Source organism: Vulpes lagopus, chromosome 21 (genome assembly GCF_018345385.1).
Source record: "Vulpes lagopus strain Blue_001 chromosome 21, ASM1834538v1, whole genome shotgun sequence".
Taxonomy (NCBI): Eukaryota; Metazoa; Chordata; class Mammalia; order Carnivora; family Canidae; genus Vulpes; species Vulpes lagopus.
The window spans coordinates 2,220,676-2,244,776 of record NC_054844.1 but is presented as its reverse complement, the minus strand read 5'-3'; the positions used below and the strand labels follow the sequence as shown (position 1 = coordinate 2,244,776).

Here is a 24,101-nt window from a genome sequence, read left to right as displayed (position 1 = left end):
AGTATGACTACCACTACTTGGCATGTGGTATTTTGTTTTTGTTTTTGTTTTTGTTTTTTTGGCATGTGGTATTTTGGCTAGGCTTTCTCACCAAAGATCCCAGTCTATCACCAACCTCACAGGGCATGATTTAAATTAATTCTTGGGGCTTTGTTAGCTTATTCAGTTCTCACAACGACATATGAAGTAGAGATTGTTAGTTTTTTTACAGATTAACTTCTTATCTGCCATGGACCTTTGTTGTTAAAAATTAGGATGTTAAGTTTTCACATTCTGAGAGCCAATAGTGTGATGTCTCTTTGTGTTAGTTGGGACACAGTGCATAGAATGTAATAGTTGAAATCTAGTGGCATCACTTTCTAGTTCTATAATTAGATTATTCAGTAGTAGAGGATGGGCTGCAAAATATGTTCTACGGTTTTGTTGACTTCCTCTAAGGTGAAAGTAGCTAATTTCAGAGTGACTTAAAGTTGTATATGGAAACTATTCTAGTGTGGTCTGTCATTGCACACTGAAGTATGCCTATGACGTTGGTGCATGGTTAACAAGATTTCTGTTATCCTGAGCTTTGTTATCAAGTTCATGCTTTTCCTTCATTGGAAACCTGAGTGGTACCAAATGTTCTACATGAAGTATTGCTATGTTTTTGTTTTTTTTTTTTTTAAGATTTTATTTATTTATTCATGAGAATGCACAGAGAGGAGAGAGAGGCAGAGACACAGGCGGAGAGAGAAGCAGGCTCCATGCAGGGAGCCTGACCTGGGACTCAATCCTGGGACTCCAGGATCATGCCCTGGGCTGAAGGTGGCGCTAAACCGCTGAGCCACCCAGGCTGCCCAAGTATTGCTATGTTGTATCCCTTATTACTACTTCTTTCAGACTTCAATGTGAAGTAAAATATACTGGATAAAAATCAACTATTAGTGGAATGGGGTTATTATTATTATTATTATTATTATTATTATTATTATTATTATTAAAGATTATAGAGAGGCAGAGACACAGGCAGAGGGAGAAGCAGGCTCCATGCAGGGAGCTCGATGTGGGACTTGATCCCAGGTCTCCAGGATTACACCCTGGGCTGAAGTCATCACCAAACTGCTGAGCCACATAGGCTGCCCGTAATTTTACTTTTAAAAAATTTTACCTTTTGGGCAGCCCTGGTGGCTGTGTGTCTCTATGAATAAATAAATAACATCTTAAAAAAATTTACCTTTTTTCATTTATTCCTCAAATAATGATCAGCGGATTTAGCTTTTCTTTGCTGTTATTAATCATTTATTAATAAAATTATAGAAGTAGCTAAGTTAAGAGCACCAGGAGTGAGACTGACTGGATTCAAATTCTAACTCACCAGTTACTAGTTGTATGTTAGTTATACAGACTGTCTTGCTTTATTTCCTCATCTATAAAGTGGGGATTGATAATACGCATATAATAGGGTTTTTACGGAGTTAATTCTTATATATTCTTTAAAAGACACAGTGCCTGGCATATGGTAAAACACAAAATAAGTTATAGCTGCTATTACCATATTTCTTGTGGTGATAAAATATACATATGTAGCTTACCATTTTGACCATTTTTAAGTTTACACTTAAGGAGTATTAAATATTAAATACATTCACAATGTTATGTAGCCAACACCAGTATCCCAAAACTTCTCTATCACCTAAAACAAAAATTAAACATTAGCAATAACTTCCCTTTACTCTCTGTGACTAGCCCTGATAATGTTCTACCTGTGATCATTCTGTAGCATGAATCTGAACTTCATTCTCTTTTGTTATCATTAAAAAAATTTTTTTGGGGGGGGCTCTTTTATCATTGGTAGCTTATTTTTTTTTTTTTTTTTTTTATTTATGATAGTCACAGAGAGAGAGAGAGAGGCAGAGACACAGGCGGAGGGAGAAGCAGGCTCCATGCACCGGGAGCCCGATGTGGGATTCGATCCCGGGTCTCCAGGATCGCGCCCTGGGCCAAAGGCAGGCGCCAAACCGCTGCGCCACCCAGGGATCCCCAATCATTGGTAGCTTAATCGGTCTTTGTATCATCTGTCCATGGATACTAGTAGAGTTACTATGTTTTGGCTTTTGGGAGTGTTGGTATACAAATATCTGAATCCCTGCTTTCAATTATTTTGGCTGTATATCTCGGAGTAGTATTGCCGAATCACAGTAATTCTGTGTTTAACTTTTTGAGGAACTTGTCACTGTCGTTTTTATTACCATTATCATCATTTGGTAAAATGTATGGATGAGCTTTTATTTTTTAGAAATTATTTTTATTACCCAGGTGCTATTAGCATTGTGGTATACATGTTTATTGGAAGCTGTGTGCATAATTTTCCACTCCTTGAATTGGAATTTTTGTTGTGGAGTATTACGTTTAAAGCTGTGGAGCTGGGCTTGCCTTGCTTGCTCTCTCTTTTCTTTCTTTCTTTTTCTTTCTTTTCTTTTCTTCTTTTCTTTTCTTTTCTTTTCTTTTCTTTTCTTTTCTTTCTCTTTCTCTTTCTCTTTCTCTTTCTCTTTCTCTTTCTCTTTCTTTTCCTTCCTTCCTTCCTTCCTTCCTTCCTTCCTTCCTTCCTTCTCTCTCTTTCTTTCTTTCTTTCTTTCTTTCTTTCTTTCTTTCTTTCTTTCTTTCTTTCTTTTCTCTTCTTTCTCTTCTTTCTCTTCTTTCTTTTCTTTCTTTCTCCATGCCCACTGTGGAGCCCAACATGGGGCTTGAACTCGACTCTGAGACCAAGACCTGAGCTGAGATCAAGATGAACCACCCAGGTGCCCTTCTCTCTTTTTTTTTTCATTAAACTTTTCATTTGGAGATAATTGTACATTTATGTGCAGTTGTAAGATATGATGTTGAGAGATTCCCCCATATACTTTGCCTAGTTTCTACCGGTAGTAAAATCTTAGAAAATTAATACAGTGCAATATTATAATCACGATACTGGCATTTTCAAGATACAGAACAATTCTTTTACCCCAAGGTGCCCATTTATGGCCATACCCACTTATTCTTTCTTTCTTTCTTTCTTTTTTTTAAAGTAGGCTCCATCCCCAGCATGGAGCCCAGTGCAGGGCTTGAACTCACAGCCCTGAGATCAAGGTCTGAGCTGAGATCAAGAGTCAGATGCTTTTTTTTTTTTTTTTTTAAGATTTTATTTATTTATGAGAGAGAGAGAGAGAGAGAGAGAGAGAGAGAGAGAGATCGAGAGAGGCAGAGACACAGGCAGAGGGAGAAGCAGGCTCCATGCTGGGACTCGATCCTGGGGCTCCAGGATCACACTCTGGGCTGAAGGCGGCACTAAACCGCTGAGCCACCCGGGCTACCCAAGAGTCATGCTTAACTGACTGAGTTTACCCAAATGCCCCATACCCACTTTTTCTCATGCCTGTGCCTTAACTTTTGACAATCACTGGTCTGTTCTCCATTTCTTTATTTTTATTATTTCAAGGATGTTATAAAAATGGATTCATACAGTATGTAACTTTGAGATTGGCATTTTCTCTCAATTGAAAAAATTGTAAAATACATATAAAATTTACTTTCTTTTGTTATTATGCACTTTTAAAGTGTGCAGTCATGTACATTCATGTTATGCAGCCATCACTACCATTCATCTTTAGAACCATTTATCTCGCAAAACAAAAACTCTATACCCATTAAACAATAATTCCCTGTTCTCTCCTACCCCCAAACCCTGCAACCATCATTCTACTTTCTATGATTTTGACTACTTAAGTTATATCATATAAGTAGAATCATACAGTCTTCGTATTTTGTGATTGGCTTATTTCATTTAGCATAATGCCGAGGTTCATCCAGGTTGTAGCTTGTGCCAGAATTTCCTTCCTTTTTTTCTTTTTTTTTAAGATTGATTCATTTGAGAGAAAGAGAGTGTGTGCATGAATAGAGAGAAAGGCAGAGGGAAAGGGAGAGAATCCTAAGCAGACTCCACGCTCAGCATGGAGCCCAACTCAGGACTTGATCCCATGACCCTGAGATCACAACCTGAGCCGAAAGCAAGGGTTGGTCACTTACCTGACTGAGCCACCCAGGTGCCCTGGAATTTCCTTCCTTATTGAGGCTAAATAGTATTTTATTTTATGTATAGACTATATTATTGACTCATCCATTGATAGAGACTTGGGTTGCTTCCATATATTAGCTGTTATAAGTAATGTTGTGTTATACGCATGAGTGTATAAATGTCTCTGCGGACCCTGCTTTCAATTCTTTTGCATGTATACCCAGAAATAGAATTGCTAGATCCTGTAGTATTTCTGTTTATAATTTTTTTGTGGAACTACCATACTGTTTTCCACATCTTGCCTGCTCTTTTAAAATTGAGGGCAACATAAAAATCAAAATTATGAAATAGGTGAAGTAATACATTTTACTAATATAATCCATCTTGACAAGCCCAGTTGAACTACGATTAAGTATAAATAATTTTAATTCCTTCTTTCCTTTTGTCCCCCTAGAGAATGGGACGTTCATTCATTAATTCATTCAAACAACCTATATTGAATGTCTGCTGTGTCTGTTGCAGTTTAGATTTCAGCAGTGAACAAAAATCCTTGCCCTCATAGAACATACAAACTTGATTTCCTAAGAATACTTTTCCTGCAATAGAGTTTATTACTAGAGCTGATGTCAGACAATTAAGTTAGCAATTTCTTTAGGTAGAAAAAATTGCTTGAGGTACATTTAAGTAACCATGGTACTTTTAAGCAATGTAATAATTTAATGCAGTATTATTTTAAAGGAAAGTGAAGTCTAAGAAGTGAGAATTTAAACTTTTCCATTCCATTGCTTTCCCATTAGGAAGGCAACTTGGTACATTTGACTGGGAGTCAAGAGATCTAGGTTCTAGTCTTGACTTCATCATGAAATATTTGGTATTCTCCTGCAGTCTTCATTTCATTTTTGTCCCTCCTCACTTCTTCACTTTTTTTTTTTTAAAGTAAATTCCATGCCCAATGTGGAGCCCAGTGCCGGACTTGAACTCACACTATGAGATTAAGACCTGAGCTGAGATCAAAAGTTGGATGTTTAACCGACTGAGCCACTCAGGTGCTTCATAACTTTTTTTCTTTTTTTTAAAAGATTTTATTTATTTTATTCATGAGACACACAGAGAAAGAGAGGCAGAGACACAGGCAGAGAGAGAAGCAGGCAGAGAGCCTGATGTGGGACTCGATCCTGGGTCTCCAGGGTCACATGGAGAGATTGGCTGAACGTGGTGCTAAACTGCTGAGCTACCCGGGCTGCCCACTTTTTTTTCTTTATAAAGGATTTTGACCACTGTTAGGCTAACCATTTATTTTTTTAAAAATTTTTTAAAAGATTTTTTATTTTATTTATTCATAGAGACACAGAGAGAGGCAGAGACACAGGCAGAAGGAGAAGCAGGCTCCATGCAGGGAGCCTGACGTGGGACTCGATCCCAGGTCTCCAGGATCACAGCCCAGGCTGCAGGCGGCATTAAACTGCTGCGCCACCGGGGCTGCCCAGGCTAACCATTTAGTACATCACTTTATATACTGATAATACCCAGTTCTTTTTTCAAGCTTATTTTCATTAAGGAAACACAAATGAATGTGTTTCCTAATGTCAACAGAATATTTGTCACCTCAAACTTCCTTTCCAAAAACAAGTTCATTCTGGTTCCATATTATTGTCCCCTTTATCATCCTTTTATCTCAGTGAATGCCATACTCTAAATACACTCCACTTAAGCAGAAAACCTGAGTCATCTGATTTTTTTTATATTCTTCATTGACCCTTATTTAATCAATCATTCAGATGTTGATTTTTCTTTACTAGTATATTTTTAATCTGCCCCTTGTTCTTTAATTTCTGAACACACCTTGCAGTCCTTGTTTGCATATGCTATTTTCTTTGTACCTTTATGAATACTTTTTATCTGTTGTGATTGTCAAACCCCTTTTATAGACCTTCGACATCTCTTTTGGACAGAATTAGTGACTCCTTGAGTCTGCTCCTAGAGCATGTAAGACCAAGTCTCTCTTGTAAGTCTGTAGTTTTATAGTTTCATATTTGATCATCTATAGAACATCTATTATTGTCTTCTGAGAACATAGCCTTAGCAAACTTAAAAGTAAGTCTGCCTACAGAAAAATTATTTTGTGAGAATGTATTTTCTAAAAAGAAAAGTAGTAGAACTTATGCTTAAATGATCTTATACAGAAAATGAGTCTCTTTTACAACGAACATTGTAGGCATAATAATTCACTCAATGAGAGGATATTTATTTATTTATTTGATAGCACAAGCAGGGGGAGCAGCAGGCCGAGGAGAGGGAGAAGCTGGCTTCCTGCTGAGCAGAACCTGATGTGAGGCTTGATTCCAGGACCCTGGGATTATGACCTGAATCGAAGGAGACGCTTAACTGAGCCACCCAGGCGCCCGAGTAAGAGGATATTTAATGTAGACATTGGGAAGGAGGAGCCTTGTAATAGGAGGAGGTGTAAGATTTGAAAAACTGAGGACTCCTGGGTGGCTCAGCAGTTGAGCCCAGGATGTGATCCCAGAGTTTCAGGATCAAGTCCCGCATTGGGCTCCTGCATGGAGCCTGTTTCTCCTCCCTCTGCCTCTGTCTCTGCCTCTCTCTGTGTCTCTCATGAATAAATAAATAAAATCTTAAAAAAAAAAATTCATTTAGTTAGAGCAAGAGAGTGAGAGAGAAGAGAGTGGGGTGAGGGAGAAGCAGACTCCCTGCTGAGTGGGGAGCCTGATGTGGGGCGTAGTCCCCATATGGAGCTCAATCCTGGGACTCCAGGATCATGACCGAGGCCAAAGGCAGATACTTAACCACCTGAGCCACCCAGGTGCTCGCATAGCATCTTGATCAATGAAAATTTTCCCGTGTAAGTAGAATAAAGATTAACTCTTCTGACTGACAGATAATGATACTCAGAAGTCTTACTTTCCATCTCCTACATTACTCCCTTTTACTGTTAAGAATCTTAGAGCAAATTAAGTACTAGTTCCAAGTACTTTTCCTATTTTCACTCTTCCTCACTAGACAATCATTTGTTTAAGCACAGTGGGGCAGTTCATAGTTTTAATACTTTTGTTCTGTGCTTTATCTAAATCTTTTTTTCTCCTCCACTCATAATTTCTTTTTGGAACTTGCAGTAGATCATCATGATATGGATAAAAATATTGTGCCTCAGGACTATGTCTTCTCTGTTATCCCAAGAATGTGCTGGAGGTTTTATTAGACAGAGGTTGGTTTTTTGATTCCTGGTATTATACTATAATAAAGATTTGAATATTGGCTTTCATGTATTGTTTGTGTATTAGTTTTTGGAGAAAGTTTAAGTTCCTAGATTTTTTGACTTGGAATGTTTTTCCTTTATTAGTAGTTTAGAAATCATAATGAGACAATCTTTTTTATAGTTTTTTTTCTTTAGAATGATAAGCATAGAAAGTGATATATATATTACTATATGCTTTTTTGTTTTTTTGAGTAATGTTTGCTTTTAATAGCTTCTAGTTATTTTCTTATCCTATCCTGAATAGTTGACTTCCAAATTTAGTTTCCATTCTCCCCCAAAATCCTGTATTTTGTTTTTTTTGCTGTATATTGTATTGCTTCTACTTACTTCTTAGGAGAAAGAAATGTCATCTATATAACTATTTCTTGCCTTGTAGTAAGACTGTAGTGAGAAGGCAGGGAAAAGCACAAAATTTGGCATATAGTAAATTTTAATTTAAAGAAATGAGTGAGTGGGCAGCCCCGGTGGCGCAGTGGTTTAGCGCCGCCTGCAGCCCAGGGCGTGATCCTGGAGACCCTGGATCGAGTCCCATGTCAGGCTCTCTGTATGATGCCTGCTTCTCCCTCTGCCTATGTCTCTGCCTCTCTCTCTCTCTCTGTCTCTACGAATAAATAAATAAAATCTTAAAAAAAAAAAGAAATGAGTGAGTGAATGGATGAATAGGAAACAAAGCTGAATTCACACGATAGGAATACCACCTTGTTTAGTGGTATTATTCATCCTAGGATCCTTAGCTAAGAACTGAGGCACATTGGAAAAGAACAAATAAAAAAATGTGGAGGAAAGAGTATTATATATCATTTAAGCAACTGCTGTGTACCTGTATATAGTATGTCCCCATTTCTGAAAGTGCATTGTGATTCTTGTTTACATTTTAAGCTAATTTAAAGCTAAGCTAAGTTGTTTGGGAAAATTCCAAGGCATCTCTAGAGATAATTGGATATACCTCTAGGACTTCACATAATCATAGTCACTATAGTTATGGGTATTAAAGTTTTCTTACTAGAGCTTAGGCAGGAAAAATTATAATTAGTAGGTCTTTACCTTGAGTAGTGACTTTTACTCAAAATCCTAAGAGACAAATTTTTTGAAAGGACTATTTAATCAGTACTGTTACAGCAGAAACACTTGACGAGCCCTCTATATTGTTTATAGCTAACATTTGATGACCTGGGTTTCAGATTACTTAAATTCTTAGCTTTTTATTTCTTTAACTACAAAATTTCCTGGTCAATTTGCTGATCATTAGCACCTCTTTAAGGAGACAAAGCACAGAATGGAAGAGTGTAAATCATAACTCAAAGGGATATTTTTTTTTACCTTAATTAAAGGTTTGGGGTAGAAGCAAATTAAAACTGTGTATTTACAAATTTCAATGATCTTCAATTAATTACAAATTTCAATAACTTTTTTTTGGCTACTGTGACAGGTAAATTATGCTTTACCTAATTAAAAATTAGTTTATATCACATTGTTTTAAAGATTTTTTTTTATTCATTTATGAGAGACATAGAGAAAGAGAGTGAGAGAGAGAGAGAGAGAGAGGCAGAGACGCAGGCAGAGGGAGAAGCAGGCTCCTTGCAGGGAGCCTGATGTGGGACTTGATCCTGGGACTTGAAGACCACACCCTGGACTGAAGGAGCACTAAACCACTGAGCCACCGGGCTGCCCTAGAATTTCATTTCTTTTTATGGCTGAAGAATATTCTATATTACGATTATACCACATTTTGTGTATCCATTCATCTGTTGTTCAAACTTTTTGGCCATTGTGAATAGTACTGCTATGTAGATTCCTTCCCTGATCTTTCTAGCTTTACTGAGGCTTTTTTTTTTTGAGATTTATTTATTTATTTATTCATGAGAATACACAGAGAGGAGAGAGAGAGGCGGAGAAGCAGGCTCCATGCAGAGAGCCGGATGTGGGACTTCATCCCTGGTGTCCGGGATCACGCCCTGGGCTGAAGGTGGCGCTAAACCACTGAGCCACCTGGGCTGCCCTTTACTGAGGCTTAAAGTGACAAATAAAACATTATATATAATTCAGGAGAATAGGATGATTTGATTGATATACATATGTACATATACACATACATATGTATATGCACATATATATATTGTGAAGTGGTTACTGCAAACAAATAATTAACATATCCGTCACCTTACAGTTATCTCCCCCTCCCTTTTTATTTGGCCCTGAAAGCACTTCAGATTTACCCTCTTAGTAGATAGCAAGTATACAGTAGAGCATTATTAACTGTAGTCACCATGCTGTATATTACATCTCCAGAACTTACTCATCCTGTGTTACTGAAACTTTGTACTCTTCAGTTTTTCCATGTCCCAACTACCTAGCCCCTGGCAACTGCCAATTTACTTCCTGTTTTTTTGAGTTTGACTTTTTAAGATTCCACATATAAGTGAGTTTATGCAGTATTTGTCAATTTGTGTCTGGCTCATTTTACTTAGCATAATATCCTTCAGTTTATGTTGATGCAAGTGGCAGGATTTCCATCTTTTAGTGCTATGCCTGTGTGTAATGGGATACCATGTATCCTAATTTCTTTATTCATTCATCTGTCAGTGGACACTGGTTTTTCCCATGAATATATTGTGAATAATGCTTCCAATGAACATGGAAGTGCAGACATCTTTTTGCGATCCTGATATCCTTTCATTTTTGGCTGTATATCCAGAAGTGGGATTGCTGGATCATCCTCATCAGTTCATGTTACTTTTTATCTTTTTGGTAGTAGCTGTTCTAACAGGTGTGAGGTGATATCTCCTGGGTTTGATTTGCTTTCCCTGATAACTAGTGATATTGAGCATCTTTTCATATACCTGTTGCCATTTATGTGTTTTCTTTGAAGATGTGTCTTCTCAGATCCTTTGCTTATTTTTTAGTTTGAATTGTTTCTTTGCTGTTGAGTTGAGTTACTTGTGTATTTCAAATATTACCCCTAATTAGATGTATGGTTTGCAAATATTTTCTCTCTTTCTGTGGGTTGTCTCTTCACTCTGCTGATTGTTTTCTTTGCTGTGCAGAAGCTTTTTAGTTTAATGTAATCCCACCATCTTTTTGCTTTGATTACTTTTGCTTTGGGGGCCTATGCAAAAAATCATTCCTGGGCTAATGTCAAGAAACTTTTCCCCGTTTTTTCTTTAGGTTTCTTTAGGTTTTACAACATCAAGTCTTACATTTAAGTCTAATTTATTTTGAGTTGATTTTTGTGTGAGATAATGGTCCAGTTCTGTTCTTTTGCATGTGAATAGCCAGTTTTCGCAACACCATTTATTAAAGAGACTATTGTTTCCTCATTATGTGTTTTTGCCACCATTGTTGAAGATCAGTTGACTGTAGAAGTATGGGTTTATTTCTGGACTCTCTGTTTTGTTCCATTAGTCTATGACTCTTTATGCCAATACTGTAGCTTTGTAATAGATTTTGAAATCAAGACGTGTAATGCCTTCAGCTTTGTTCTTTTAGCCCAAGGTTGCTTTGACTACTTGGAATTCATTTTGGTACCATATGGATTTTAGTACCTTTCCCCCCTCTATTTCTTGAAAAATGTCACTGGAATTTTGGTAGGGATTGCCTTGAATTTGTAGATTGCTTTGAGTAGTATGCACATTTAACATTGTTAATTCTTCCAATTCATGAGCATGGAATAACTTGCCATTTATTTGTGTTGTCTTCAGTTTCTTTCATCAGTATCATAGACTTTTCAGTGTATAGATCTTTCAGTTCCTTGGTTAAATTTATTTCTAAGTATTTCATTCTTTTATTTTTAAAATTTTATTATTTATTTTTAAAAATTTTTATTAGTTTTAAATTTCATTCCTTTTAAAGCTATTGTAAAAGATTGTTTTTTTATTTTTTTTTGGATGGTTCAGTGCAATTTTTGTATATTGGTTTTGTGTCTGCATATTTATTGAATTTGTTTATTCTAAAATTTTTTGGTGAAGTCTTTGGTTTCTTTGTCTTGGTTTTGTCTTGTCTTTGTCTTTGGTTTTTTTGGTCTTTTTCTCTTTTAAAAAAATATTTATTTATAATTAAATATAATATTTAATTAATAAATGATTATATAATATTTATTTATCTGAGCTAGAGAGAGAGCACAGGGTGAAGGGTGGGAGGTGCAGAGAGAGAGGGAGAAGCATACTGCCAGCTGAGCAGGGAGCCCAACATGGGGCTCAATCCCAGGACCCTGGGATCAGGACCTGAGCCCAAGGCTTAACTGACTGAAGCACCCATGTGTCCTTTGGGTTCTTTTCTATATAAGATCATGTCATCTGCAAATAGAGATTTTACTTCTTTTCCAATTTGGATGCCTTTTCTTTTTCTTGCCCAAATCTTCTAGTTAGGACTTCCAATGCTATATTGAATAGAAGGGGTGAGAATTGGCATCTTTGTCTTGTTCCTGATCTTAGATGTATAGCTTTTAGCATTTTATCATTGAATATGGTGTAAGCTTGTCATTAGCTATTGAGATGTTAGCTATTGAGATGGTCATATGAACTGTGATCATACTGATCTTGTTAACTGGTATATAATACATTTGTTGATTTGCATATGTTGAACTGTTCCTTGCATCCCAGGTATAAATTTGACTTTATCATGTTATGTGATTGTTTAAATGTGCTGTTGAATTAGGTTTCCTAATATTTTGTTGAGGATTTTTGCATCTATGTTCTTTAAATTATTGATAGAATTCACCAGTCAAGTCATCCGGTCATAGGCTTTTCTTTGTTCAAGATGTTTGATTACTGTTTCAATCTTCTTTTCGTATGGTTTGTTCAGATTTTTTTTCTTTTTCTTCTTTTGTCTTTTAAAGATTTTATTTATTTATTCATGAGACCAGAGAGAGAGAGAGAGAGAGAGAGAGAGAGGCAGAGATATACAGGCAGAGGGAGAAGCAGGCCCCATGGAGGGAGCCCGACAAGGGACTTGATCCCCGGTCTCCAGGATCACGCCCTGGGCTGAAGGCGCCACCAAACCGCTGAACCACCCGGGCTGCCCAGATTTTTTTTTCTTCATGATTATGTCTTGGTAGGTTGTATGATTGTCGTTTATCCATTTCTTCCAGATTATCCAATTTGTTGGAGTGTAATTATTTATAGTAGTATTTTATGATCTTTTTCATTTCTTCAGTATCATTTATAATATCTCCATTGTCATTTATAATATGATTTATTTGAATCTTTTTGCTTGATTAGCCAATCCAAAGGTTTGTCAGTTTTATCTTAAAAACAAAACAGGGATTCTTGGGTGTCTCACTTGGTTAAACATTTGCCTTTGGCTCACGTCCTGATCCCAGGGTCCTGGGATTGAGCCCCACATTGGGCTCCTTGCTCACGGGGAGTTTACTTCTCTTGTTCCTTCTGCCTCCCCAGCTCTTGCTTGCTCTCTATCTCTAAAATGAAAAAATAAAATATATTTAAAACAAAACAAAACAAAACCCCAGGCACCCGGGTGGCTCAGTTGGTTAAACACCTTCCTTGCTCAGGTCATAATCCAGGAGTCCTGTGATTGAGTCTGATGCCTGGCTCCCTGCTTGGCAGAGAGTCTGCTTCTCCTTGCCCCTCTGCCCCATATGTGTGTACAAATAAAGTTTTTTAAAAAAGATAAAAATAATCTTATTATTTACTTCTTTCTGCTAACTTTGGTTAGCAGTTTGTTCTTTTTCTAGCTCCTTGAAGTGTAAAGTTAGATTGTTTATTTGAGATTTTTCTTTTTTCTCAAGGTAGATATTTATTGGTTTAAACTTCCCTCTTAGAACCCTTTTTACTAGAAGTTTTGATTTGTTTTTCCATCTTTATCTTAGCATATTTTTTTATTTCTCTTTTGATTTTTGTTTTGACCTATTGGTTGTTCAGGGGCCTGGCATATAATTTCTGCATTTTTTTGAATGTTCCCATTTTCCTCCTGCTGTTGATTTCTAGTTTCATACCATTATGGTTGGAAAAGATACTAGGTATACTTTTAGTCCTTTACATTAGTTACGGTTTATTTTGAGGCCTAACATGTGATCCATCCTAGAGAATGTTTTCTGGGTGCCTAAGAAGAATGTGTATTTTGCTGCTATTGGATGGAATGTTCTATACATAACTATTAGGTCTACTTGGTCTAAAGTGTTTTCCAAGCCCAGTATTTGCTTACTGTGTTGGGATGATCTATTTTTGAAAGTGGGTATTGCTATTTATGTGTCCTTTTAGCTTGGTTAATATTTACTTTATATATTTAAGTTCTCTGATATTGGTTGCATGTGTATTTACAATTTTTATATCCTTTTGATGAGTTGACCCCTTTATTATTACATAATAACTGTCTTTTTAATAGTTTTTTTTAACTTTTATATTAGAGTTGCAAGTGATGTGCACATCATCAGTACAGTATTAGTCTGTATTTGAATATATACTTTGTCAGTGAGTGTTAGAATTTCATGTTTTCATGTTATTAGTATCCTTTGATTTCAGTTTGAAGAATTCTAGCATTTCTTGTAAGGAAGGTGTGTTGAGGAACTCCCTCAGCTTTTGTTTGAGAAAGTCTTTTTTTTTTTGAGAAAGTCTTTATCTCTAGTTTTTGAAGGACTGTTTTGCTCGGCATTCTTGGTGTAGGTAGTTTTTGTTGTTGTTGTTACTATTACTGTTTTTTCCCCCCCAAAGATTTTATTTATTTATTCATGAGAGACACGGAGAAAGGCAGAGACATAGGCGGAGGGAGAAGCAGGCTCCCCGTAGGGAGCCTGATGCAGGACTCCATTCTAGGACCCCAGGATCACAAAGTGAGCCAAAGGCAGATGCTCAACCACTGAGACACCCAGACGCCCTTGTAGTTTTTTTGTTTTTGTCTGCATTTTCTTTCAGCGCTTTTAATGTAATCTCGTTTTCTTCTGGCCTGCCGTTTCTGCTGATAAATCTTATTGCCTTAAAGGAGATTTCCTTGTAGCTATGAGTTGGGTTTCTCTTTCTGATTTCACACTTTTCACTTTGTCTTTAACTTTTGAACTTTGGTTATAATGTGTTGTTTTGTAATCAGTTGGGACCTCCAAGCCTTAAGGATCTGGATGTCTATATCCATCCATAATTTAGGAAGTTTATTGTTTCTTTAAATAAACTTTCTGCCTTTTCTCTCCCTTTTCTCTTTTTGGGACTCCCACAATGGGTATATTGCTTCATTTGATCATAGCCCATAAATTATTCTTATAGGTGTTTTCACTTTTTAAATTCATTTTTCTTTTTTCTTCTCTCATGTGATAATTTGAAATATGTGTTTGAGTTCAGAGATTCTTTGCTGTGCTTGATCAAATATGCTGTTAAAGCCTTTTTTTTTTTTTAAAGATTTTATTTATTCATTCATGAGAGACACAGAGAGAGAGAGAGAAGCAGAGACACAGGCAGAGGGAGAAGCAGGTCCCATGCAGATAGCCGGACTTGGGACTCAATCCCAGGTCTCTAGGATCACACCCTGGGCTGAAGGCAGCGCTAAACTGCTGAGCCACCTGGGCTGCCCGTGTTAAAGCTTTCTATTGCATTTTTTGTTTCATTAATTGTATTCTTCTGCTCCAGAATTAATGTTTGATTATTTCTTGTGATTTCATTTTGTTGAACTTCTTGTTTTGTGTATCTTCCTGATTTTGTTGAGTTGTTTATCTGTGCTCTCGTGTAGCTCACTGAGCTTCCTTAAAAACAGTTAGTTTGTTTATGCTGAAAGGTGCCCATTTATTTTTTCCCAGGGCAGTGACCTGATGTTTTCAAGATTATATGTACCTTCTTTCAATCCAGGAGTGTTGAGCCAGCCATCTGTGATTGCTTGTCTATGTTTTGCAGTGCCTTGTGTGAGCTGGTTTCATTGAGAAGGAGCATAGTGGAGTGCTAGGGACACTAGTAGGGGTTGTCATCAGGCCCCACTAGATGGGGCCTAGTTGGGGTTGTCATCAGGTAATGTGTCTTCTGAGGATTGTGGGTAGGCCTCTTGCTGGAACCTGGGAGTAGTCAGTAAAATCATCCGCCCTTTGTTGAATGCTGTGCCCTGATTGTTGTGCATCCATTTCTTTTTCCCTGCTTTCCTGATGCTCTCAATGTTCTGAGTGGAGTGAGAATGAAGGGACCCCTGAGCAGCATCCCATAGAGCTGGGGATGTGGGTGCACATTCTATTCTCAGTTTCCCCTGTGGGAGAAATCACAGGCGGTTCTTTCTTGGCACTGATGTGTGCTGCTGTAGGGAAAGTGTGAGATGAGTGAACTTGTAACTGTTCTTTATTTAGTGCACCTATTCAGAGTTTTTTTTTTAATTTTATTTTATTTTTTTTTATTTTTTTTTCCTATTCAGAGTTTTTGCTCCAAAGAGCTGATGGTACTTCTCTGCTGACCCCAGGGTTTTCACAAAGGTACTCTAGGCCATGGGCAGTTGTCAAAATTGTTGTTTGTATGAGAAATGAGTGCTGAAAACTCCCTATTCCTTCATGTTGGTGTCACTCTTTGTAGATTTCTTTTAATGCAACATTTATATTTACGAGATTTTTCATGATGTATGCATGACTTTAGCTGGTCATGTTAACTCAGATAACAAACAATAATATTGGAAATATTTAGAATGATTTTATTTATTTATTTATTTATAAATTAAAAAAGATTTTATTTACTTATTCATGAGAATACACAGGAGAGAGAGGGAGGCAAAGACACAGGCAGAGGGAGAAGCAGGCTCCATGCAGGGAGCCGAACGTGGGACCCGATCCTGGGTCTCCAGGATCATGCCCTGGGCTGAAGGCGGCGCTAAACTGCTAAGCCACCCCGGGCTGCCCTAGAATGATTTTAGATTGGACTTTATATTGAATTTTCAAGAAATTGGTGTATGAATTCCTAGCTATAAAAAAGCAGCTTTAAAGTGGGGTTGAGACAAATGTCTAGCTGTTGAAAAATGTGATGGATTCAGTCAGACATATATTTTCAGTGTTGGTTTTCATTATAACTATATAGTACCTTGTTAGCAATAAAGTTGTCGTGGTCTGATGGATGGTTTTGTGGTAATTATAAGAGATGAGTAAAAAATGTAGAGCTCATTTCTTCTAAGGTCTTAAAAATCTGAGGCATATGTCCCCGTTGTTCACAGTGGCCTTTAGTTCTTCACTTTCCATTGAAATCATTAGTGATTCCCTAAGTAAGCAGACTGAACTTAGCTGACAATTGTATGAATTCCTCACATCATTCTCCTGCCCCTCAATATGTGGTATAATAATTGAAAGCTGCCACTCAACTGTTTTTTTATTGTAAAATTAAGGACAATTAAAAACATCCCAGATGGGCAATTTATGCCCGGTTTTATGTAGGTAAAGCTGGGAATTAATGGATTCTTTTTTTTCTTGGGGACTGGGCAGCTATTACAGACATTGCTAGAATTGTATTTCATGGTGATTTATTCCTAGAAAGGACACATGAAAATAACTAATTTTAAAGGGAAAAATCACTGATAATTCACTATTCAGATGGTTTTAGCTTTTTGTATTTTTTTTCAATTTATGAAAGTTTATTCTAAAAAAATTCATACTTTGTTTTTTTTCTAAGCAATTTTAAGGTTTTAGAAAAATCGAGCAGAAAGTACAGAGTTCCCATATACCTTCTCATTCCCTCCAGTTTCTTCTAGTACTGATATCTTTCATTAGTATAGTATATTATGGTTGATATGCCAATATTGGTGTTATTACTAACTAAATTTCATAGTGTACAATAGGGTTTATTCTTTGTGTGGGTTGTGACAAACGTATAATTATATGTATTCACCATTACAGTATCAGACAGAATAGTTTCACTGCCCTAAAAATACTGTGTGCTTCACCTATTCATTTCTCTCCCCTGAACTCCCCTGTTAGTCACTAATCTTTTTATTGTCTAATTTTGCCTTTTCTAGAGTGTCATATAGTTGAAATCATACATTACGTAGCTTTTCAGATTGGCATCTCTCCATTAGCAATATTCATGTAAGTTTGGTCTATGTAAGTTTCTTTGCATGGTTTGATAGCTTGTTTGTTTTTATTACTGAATAATTCTTTGTTATGTCCATATATCACAGTTTATTCACCTATCACTATCTTAACTTGCTTTCAACTTTTGACAGTTGTGAATAAAGCTACTATAAACATTTACACAACTTTTTGTGTGGACCTAAGTTTTCACCTCATTTAGGCAAATTGCCTTTTAACTTTTATATTTAGGCACACACTTTTTTATATAGCTGTAAAACTTATTTCATCTAATTGCAATGAGCATTTTGTCTTGCTCTTTACTTTTAAGATACCATAAACAAATCATTTGTACATTTTCTAAATGTACTTAATATTCTAAAGAAAAAAATGAACATACTTTATCATTCTTATTGCTTCTTTTCTTCCCCCTAAAATAAAATGCTTTTGTACATATAGATTTCCCTCTTTTATATTGCTTTAATATAAATTTCAAGGGAAATTCCAAAGAGTAGGAGTAGGTCAAGGAGTCAAGGCCATTTTTTTAAGATAATTCTTTACTAAGGGTTTCGGATCCTGTTTTATGTACATTGGAGATTTACTACAGTTTATGTTGCTATCCAGACAAGAGTAATACCAGTTATATGTGTGATTCTAAAGTCCAACTTTTTTGTTTTTAAGGTTTTCACTGTTCCTTTAAGAAAGTGGTGGTATTGTGTTTTTTTGTTGTTCAGAAATTAATGTTTGTCATCTGGATCTTCTGTTCTTGATTACTTGAGAACTTTATGTAGTAGTTTATTGAAAGTTTTAGATACATAGTTTTACTACATGCCTAACTTTCTCTTATTATAGTATAGTCTAAATCTGCATTTAGTATAGTTAAATAAGATTCTTTCTCAAATACTTCTTTTTATAGGTGGGGAAACAGGCTTTCCTTGACACAGCATACTCTTGGATATAGCTTTGAGTAATATTTGAACTCTTGAGACTTGCATTAACTTCTTTTTTTGCAAGTTAAATATCAATAGAATTACTAGATCAAATTTTTTCCCTCTTTTTATAGGTTATTAAATTGGACTTTTTAAAGGTACATTTCAAATATAGGAATTTAAAGTTAGGAAAATATATTTCCAGTTAAGCCATGTGCCTTATTTTTGGTACAAAAATTTGATCAGAGCTTCTGTGCATATTTTTGGCCTATTTTCACTTCTACTTAGGGCATCATGGCTGAGTGGAGAAAGTCTGAAGGATGTGAGTTTGAATTATTTTCTTCCACTTGCCATATGTGAGACTTGGGAGTTACCTGCTCAACCTGTCTGAGCCTCAGGTTCCTTAGCTGTAGAAGGGAAGCATTATCCCCACCCATTCCGTATTCTTACTTAGAATTTAAGATATGGTCAGTGTCTTTAATTAGATTTGTCAAATGTCAGGTTCACTTTTTTTTGATAATTTTGTTTTCTATTCAGAAGTGGAAATAAATGTTAGAATATTATCAATACTTGATTATTTATTTATTTATTTGACAGAGAGTGTGAGTGAGCACAAGCAGGTGGAGCTGCAGAAGAAGAGGGAGAAGCAGACTCCTTACTGAGCAGGGAGCCTGACTTTGCCTTGATCCCAGCACCGAAGGATTATGACCTGACTGGAAGGCAGCTGCTTAATTGAGCCACTCTGGTCCCCCTCAATACTTGATTTCAGTACTTGATTCCCTTATGGTCACACTTTAATAAGTTTTATTATTTTGTTTTATTTATAAATTGGGTTTAATTTTTCATGTTGAACCAGAAAAAGCTCTAATTCTGTCATTTCTTGTTTTAGAGAAAACCAAAACAACTTTTTTTCCCCTCCTCCCCAAGGAGTTTGTATTTTTATCCCCTTCTTATTTTTTCCCTTAAAGAGTGTTTGGTGAAATTCTAGGGCCTAAAAGAATAAAATACTGAATAAGTAATTAAGTGAGTTCTGCAGCCTGCAATAATTATCTTATCTTAAATTGGTAGTTAGGCTGGTCTCTCCTGTCTTCCCAGGTGATGACCTTTTGTGGGTGGATGAACTCTGTCCCTCAAAACTATCTGGTAGCTTCATAAGCATTTTTATTAATGGAGTGGGTACAGTTAAGAGACAGATTTTCTTCTCTGTTGAATGGTGAAGCCATTTTCATGGATGATTTTCTCTATTTTGATCTGAGACTAAATTTTTATATTCATAATCCTTTGAAGAACATAGGAATGTTCTTAAAAATGCAAATTAATAGTTGTATTAATTAATAAAAAGTCTATTTCTGTTAAGTATATTTGGGAGCAGAGCACTTTTTTTTTTTTTTAAGATTTTATTTATTTATTCATGAGAGAGAGAGAGAGAGAGAGAGAGGAGCAGAGACACAGGCAGAGGTAGAAGGTAGAGGTAGAAGCAGGCTCCATGCAGGGAGCCCGATGTGAGACTTGATCCTGGGTCTCCAGGATCAGGCCCTGGGCTGAAGGCAGTGCTAAACCACTGAGCTGCCCGGGCTGCCCAGATCACTTGTTTTTAAAGAATAAGTTTTTGAGTGACGTACTCTTTAGTGCAAGATTTCTTTTTATTTTTATTTCTTTTTTATTTTTTTAATTTTTTAAAAAAGATTTTATTTATTCATGAGAGACACAGGGAGAGGCAGAGACACAGGCAGAGGGAGAAGCAGGCTCCTTGCAGGGAGCCTGACGCGGGACCTGATCCCAGACCCTGGGACCACGACCCTAGCCGAAGGCAGATGCTCAACCACTGAGCCACCCAGGTGTCCCAAGATTTCTTTTTAAATTTTCTACTGCAGGGCCGCCTGGGTGCTCAGCGGTTTAGCGCCACCTTCAGGCCAGGAGGTCCCACAATGGGCTCCCTGCATGGAGCCTGCTTCTCCCTCTGCCTGTGTCTCTGCCCTCCCTGCATGGAGCCTGCTTTTCCCTCTGCCTGTGTCTCTGCCTGTGTCTCTGCCTCTCTCTCTGTGTCTCTCATGAATTAATAAATAAAATCTTAAATGAAAAAAAACTTTTTAAAAAAATATAAATTTTCTACTGCAATAAAAATTTTTTTTTTCTTGAGAACTTAGCAGAGAGGCTTTTTTTTTTGGAGGGGGCAGTAATAGAACTGAAAGGAAAATCTTAAGTTAGAGAATAATAAAACGTGAATTCCTTTAGAAGGAAATTGAAAATTTACTGTGTGCCAGGAAGTGTACTTAGCTGTGGATTTAAAAGATGATTAAAGTACTGCTCTCTGGTCTACTTTTGCTTGTATTCTAGTGGGAACAATAGGTGAGTAAGGGAACAGTGAGTTGGACCATTTGAAATTATAAAACACAGTGGTAATCACCCTATTTTGAGATGCTTCCTGGAGGAGATGGGAATACCTGACTGGAGTTCTGAAAAAGGAGAGACTTAAAAATGAGAGTAGAGGTGGTTGTATATCCAGTGCAACATGGAGGACACCTAGAGAGAAGAGGGAGCTGAGTGCATTGGGTACTCTAGAATTTAGTATGCCTGAAGTGGCTTTCTGGTAAGAAGATTGGATGTCTTTTGTGCTGCACTGAAGCGTTTTTATTTATTCTACAAGCTGTGAGCATTCGTTTAAAGATTTTAAGTGGGGGTGACACATTACCTTATTTTAATTTGAATAAATTAAATGGCTTAAAAATTACAAATATAAAAACGTAGATTTGTCTGGACGTGGTGAAAGATGAAAATTTGAAGAACCCAAATCACACTCCACTATCTAATTTCATTTTTCATTGGCCGTTGGGCTTTTAGCTTAGGGTTTAACAATTTTTTTTGGTCTCAGAGCTCCTTTATACTCTTAAAAAAGAAAGGAATTTTTAGGCATGTTTCAGGTCTGACTCAGTTGGCAAACTTAATTCTTACCTCCAGGTTGAAATTTTTCTTTTGAAGAAATAACTTTATGTTTAACTTTTTAAAAAGAAGGTAATTTAAGCCATTCTTTTCTGATATCCCAACAGCCATTTTCTCAGTGGTGAGGATATTTCTAAATGCGTTTTCTGTTTTCCATTTACCTAAGCAGGGCAAAAATTATTTTTTCTTTAAAGATTTATTTATTTATTCATGAGAGAGAGAGAGAGAGACGCAGAGACAGAGACATAGGCAGAGGGAGAAGCAGGCACAGGGAGCCTGATGTGGGACTCAACCCTGGATTTCAGGATCATTCCCTGAGCCGAAGTCAGATGTTCAACTTCTGAGCCACCCAGGCATCCCCCGAAAAAAAATTTTTTTTAAGAGTTAAAAAATAAAGGTTGTTGTTGTTGAATGCAAAGAAAGAAGGCACCTGGAAACAGAATTGTGACCTCGAGTGGTTTTATAAATTTTGTTATCTGTGACTTGTTCCATTTTTTTTTTTTAAAGATTTTATTTATTCTTTCTTTAGAGAGACACACAGAGAGAGAGAGAGAGAGAGAGGGAGAGGCAGAGACACAGGCAGAGGGAGAAGCAGGCTCCATGCAGGGAGCCTGATGTGGGACTCCATCCTGGGTCTCCAGGATCACAACCTGGGCCAAAGGCGGCACTAAACCACTGAGCCACCCAGGCTGCCCTCACTTGTTCCATTTTAAAAATCTTTATGAAACCAGAATCTAATGGTCTTGTATTTTTCTGTATCTTATTTCTGGTGCTTACTAATTGCTGTCAAATAGTGGGACATGTCATTTGATCTGTCAATTTATATAATTTTAAAAAATTTCTTCATGGTATGAGAAGAAATATAATTTATGGAAGAATGATATTTTAGGTTTAATAAAGACAGCTCTTCAGGATAGAATAAACCCAATTTGTGATACCTTTTTGTTCTGCTATTTGCATAGTTTTGTAGACTTTAGAGATAGATGAATATACTTGCAGTCTAGGTATTGGGTTGCTATGTTAATCATTGTTCTGGAGATTTTCTAATCTGCAAAATGGGAGTGATAAAGTAAATTTACTGTTTTAGGGTGGGGTTGGTGAAATGTAGCCCTCAGGCTTTCACCTGTTTTTTTTTTTTTTTTTTTTTTTTAATGGCTCATGAGCTAAGAGTGGTTTTTGCATTTTTAAATACTTTTAAAAAGTTGTTTTATGACATATGAATGTAAATTATATGACCCGTAAGTTTCAGTGTCCATAAATAAAACTTCATCGGTATACAGCCACACCCATTTGCTTATGTACTATCTAAGGCCAGTTTTTCACTACAGTAACAGAATTAAGTAGCTGTGGCAGATGCCTTTTATGGTCTACAAAGTCTAAAATGTTTACTGTCTGGACTTTTACAGAAAAAGTTTGTTGATCCTGCCTGAGTGTCTTGAATGCTGACTAGTTATTAGCTAAGTCATATATGCTCTTGAAACGGTTTCCCCAAATTACTTATTAAATGGTTAAAAATTAAATGGTAAAGGAGTATATAAAGGGCCATGATGATGTCTGCGACTAGAGATAAACATTGAGATGTAATTAATTTTCACTTATTTCTGAAGAAAAGTGCTACTTTTTTTTTTTTTTTAAAAATATGTGACCAAATGGATGAAACTGGAAGGTAAAGATCACCTTTTATTTTATTTATTTTATTTTATTTTATTTTACTTATTTATGATAGGCACACAGTGAGAGAGAGAGAGAGAGAGAGAGAGGCAGAGACACAGGCAGAGGGAGAAGCAGGCTCCATGCACCGGGAGCCCGACGTGGGATTCGATCCCGGGTCTCCAGGATCGCGCCCTGGGCCAAAGGCAGGCGCCAAACCGCTGCGCCACCCAGGGATCCCAAGTGCTACTTTTGAAAGGCAAATGTATTTGTTTGCTAGGACTTCCATAGAATATCACAGACTGGGTGGTTTAAACAATAGACATTTCCCCCCCATAATTGTGGAGGCTAGAGGCCTAACATCAAGGTGCTGGCAGTTTTGGTTTCTCCTGAGGTCTCTCTTCTTGGCTTGCAGGCAGTTGCCTTCTTGCTGTGTCCTCAAATGGCCTTTTTTCTATGCATGTGCATCTCTGGTGTCCTCTTTTTATAAGAATACCAGTTCTAGTGCATAAGAGCCCACTGTTAAAAATTTAATAGCCCTATCATCATATATAATCACATTCTAAAGTACTTGGGGCTAGGGTTATACGATGAATTTGGGGGGACAGAATTCAGTCCATAACATCAAAGGAGTTCTTTCTTTTTTTTAAAGATTTTATTTATTTATTTGAGAGAGCATACAGCATGATGGGGCAAGGGCAGATGGAGAGAGAGGGAAGCATACTTCTGCTTTAAAGATTCATCATGCAGGGAGCCTGATGCGCGGCTCAATCCCAGGACCCTGAGATCATGGCCTGAACTGAAGACAGACAGTTAACCAACTGAGCCACTCGGCCACCCCAATACTGAGGAATTTCTAATTGAAAGCTTCATTTAATCATTAGGTAAATTTTGAGGCTGTACTATGTGACAGCCTATGTACTGTGGTAAACAGGACAGACAAACTTTGACACTTTAGGAACTGATGGTTTAGTGAGGGAAGATAGATAATAGAAAGACGAAATATGATTTCACAGAGTGGGAAGTGCTATGAAGGAAATTAAACAGCTATCAGTAACTGGTATGGAGGTTGGGGTAATGCTTTGTTAGGTAAGGATAGTCTTGTGAATGTATTTGGAAAAGGTGACGTTAGGGCCCAGATCTTTTTCCAGGTCTTCATGATGGTCAGGATTCGTATAGACAAGGATCAGAAGAATAACTGAACAGGTTAGGGAACTTTATGAGTTAAGTTGGAAAGATTGTTGGCCCAATCATGAAAGGCCTGTGGAGATTCTGGAAAAGATGTTGGTTTTCTTTTGCATGAGGAATAAAATG

The 24,101-nt window shown here is 36.9% G+C and overlaps 1 protein-coding gene across 5 annotated transcripts in view; it reads left to right on the top strand.

The window, feature by feature from the left end:
- The window catches only part of ADIPOR2 (adiponectin receptor 2), a 138,045-nt gene that overhangs the window by 61,191 nt on the left and 52,753 nt on the right, over positions 1-24,101 (top strand). Inside the window, exon 1 of one of the 5 annotated variants that reach the window (XM_041736628.1) lies at positions 15,675-15,696. The exons of the other annotated variants lie outside the window; for them this stretch is intronic. The gene's annotated coding sequence lies outside the window, so the exon portion shown is untranslated. Of the gene's footprint in view, positions 1-15,674; positions 15,697-24,101 lie in introns of those variants that run through there. 5 annotated transcript variants of the gene reach the window in all.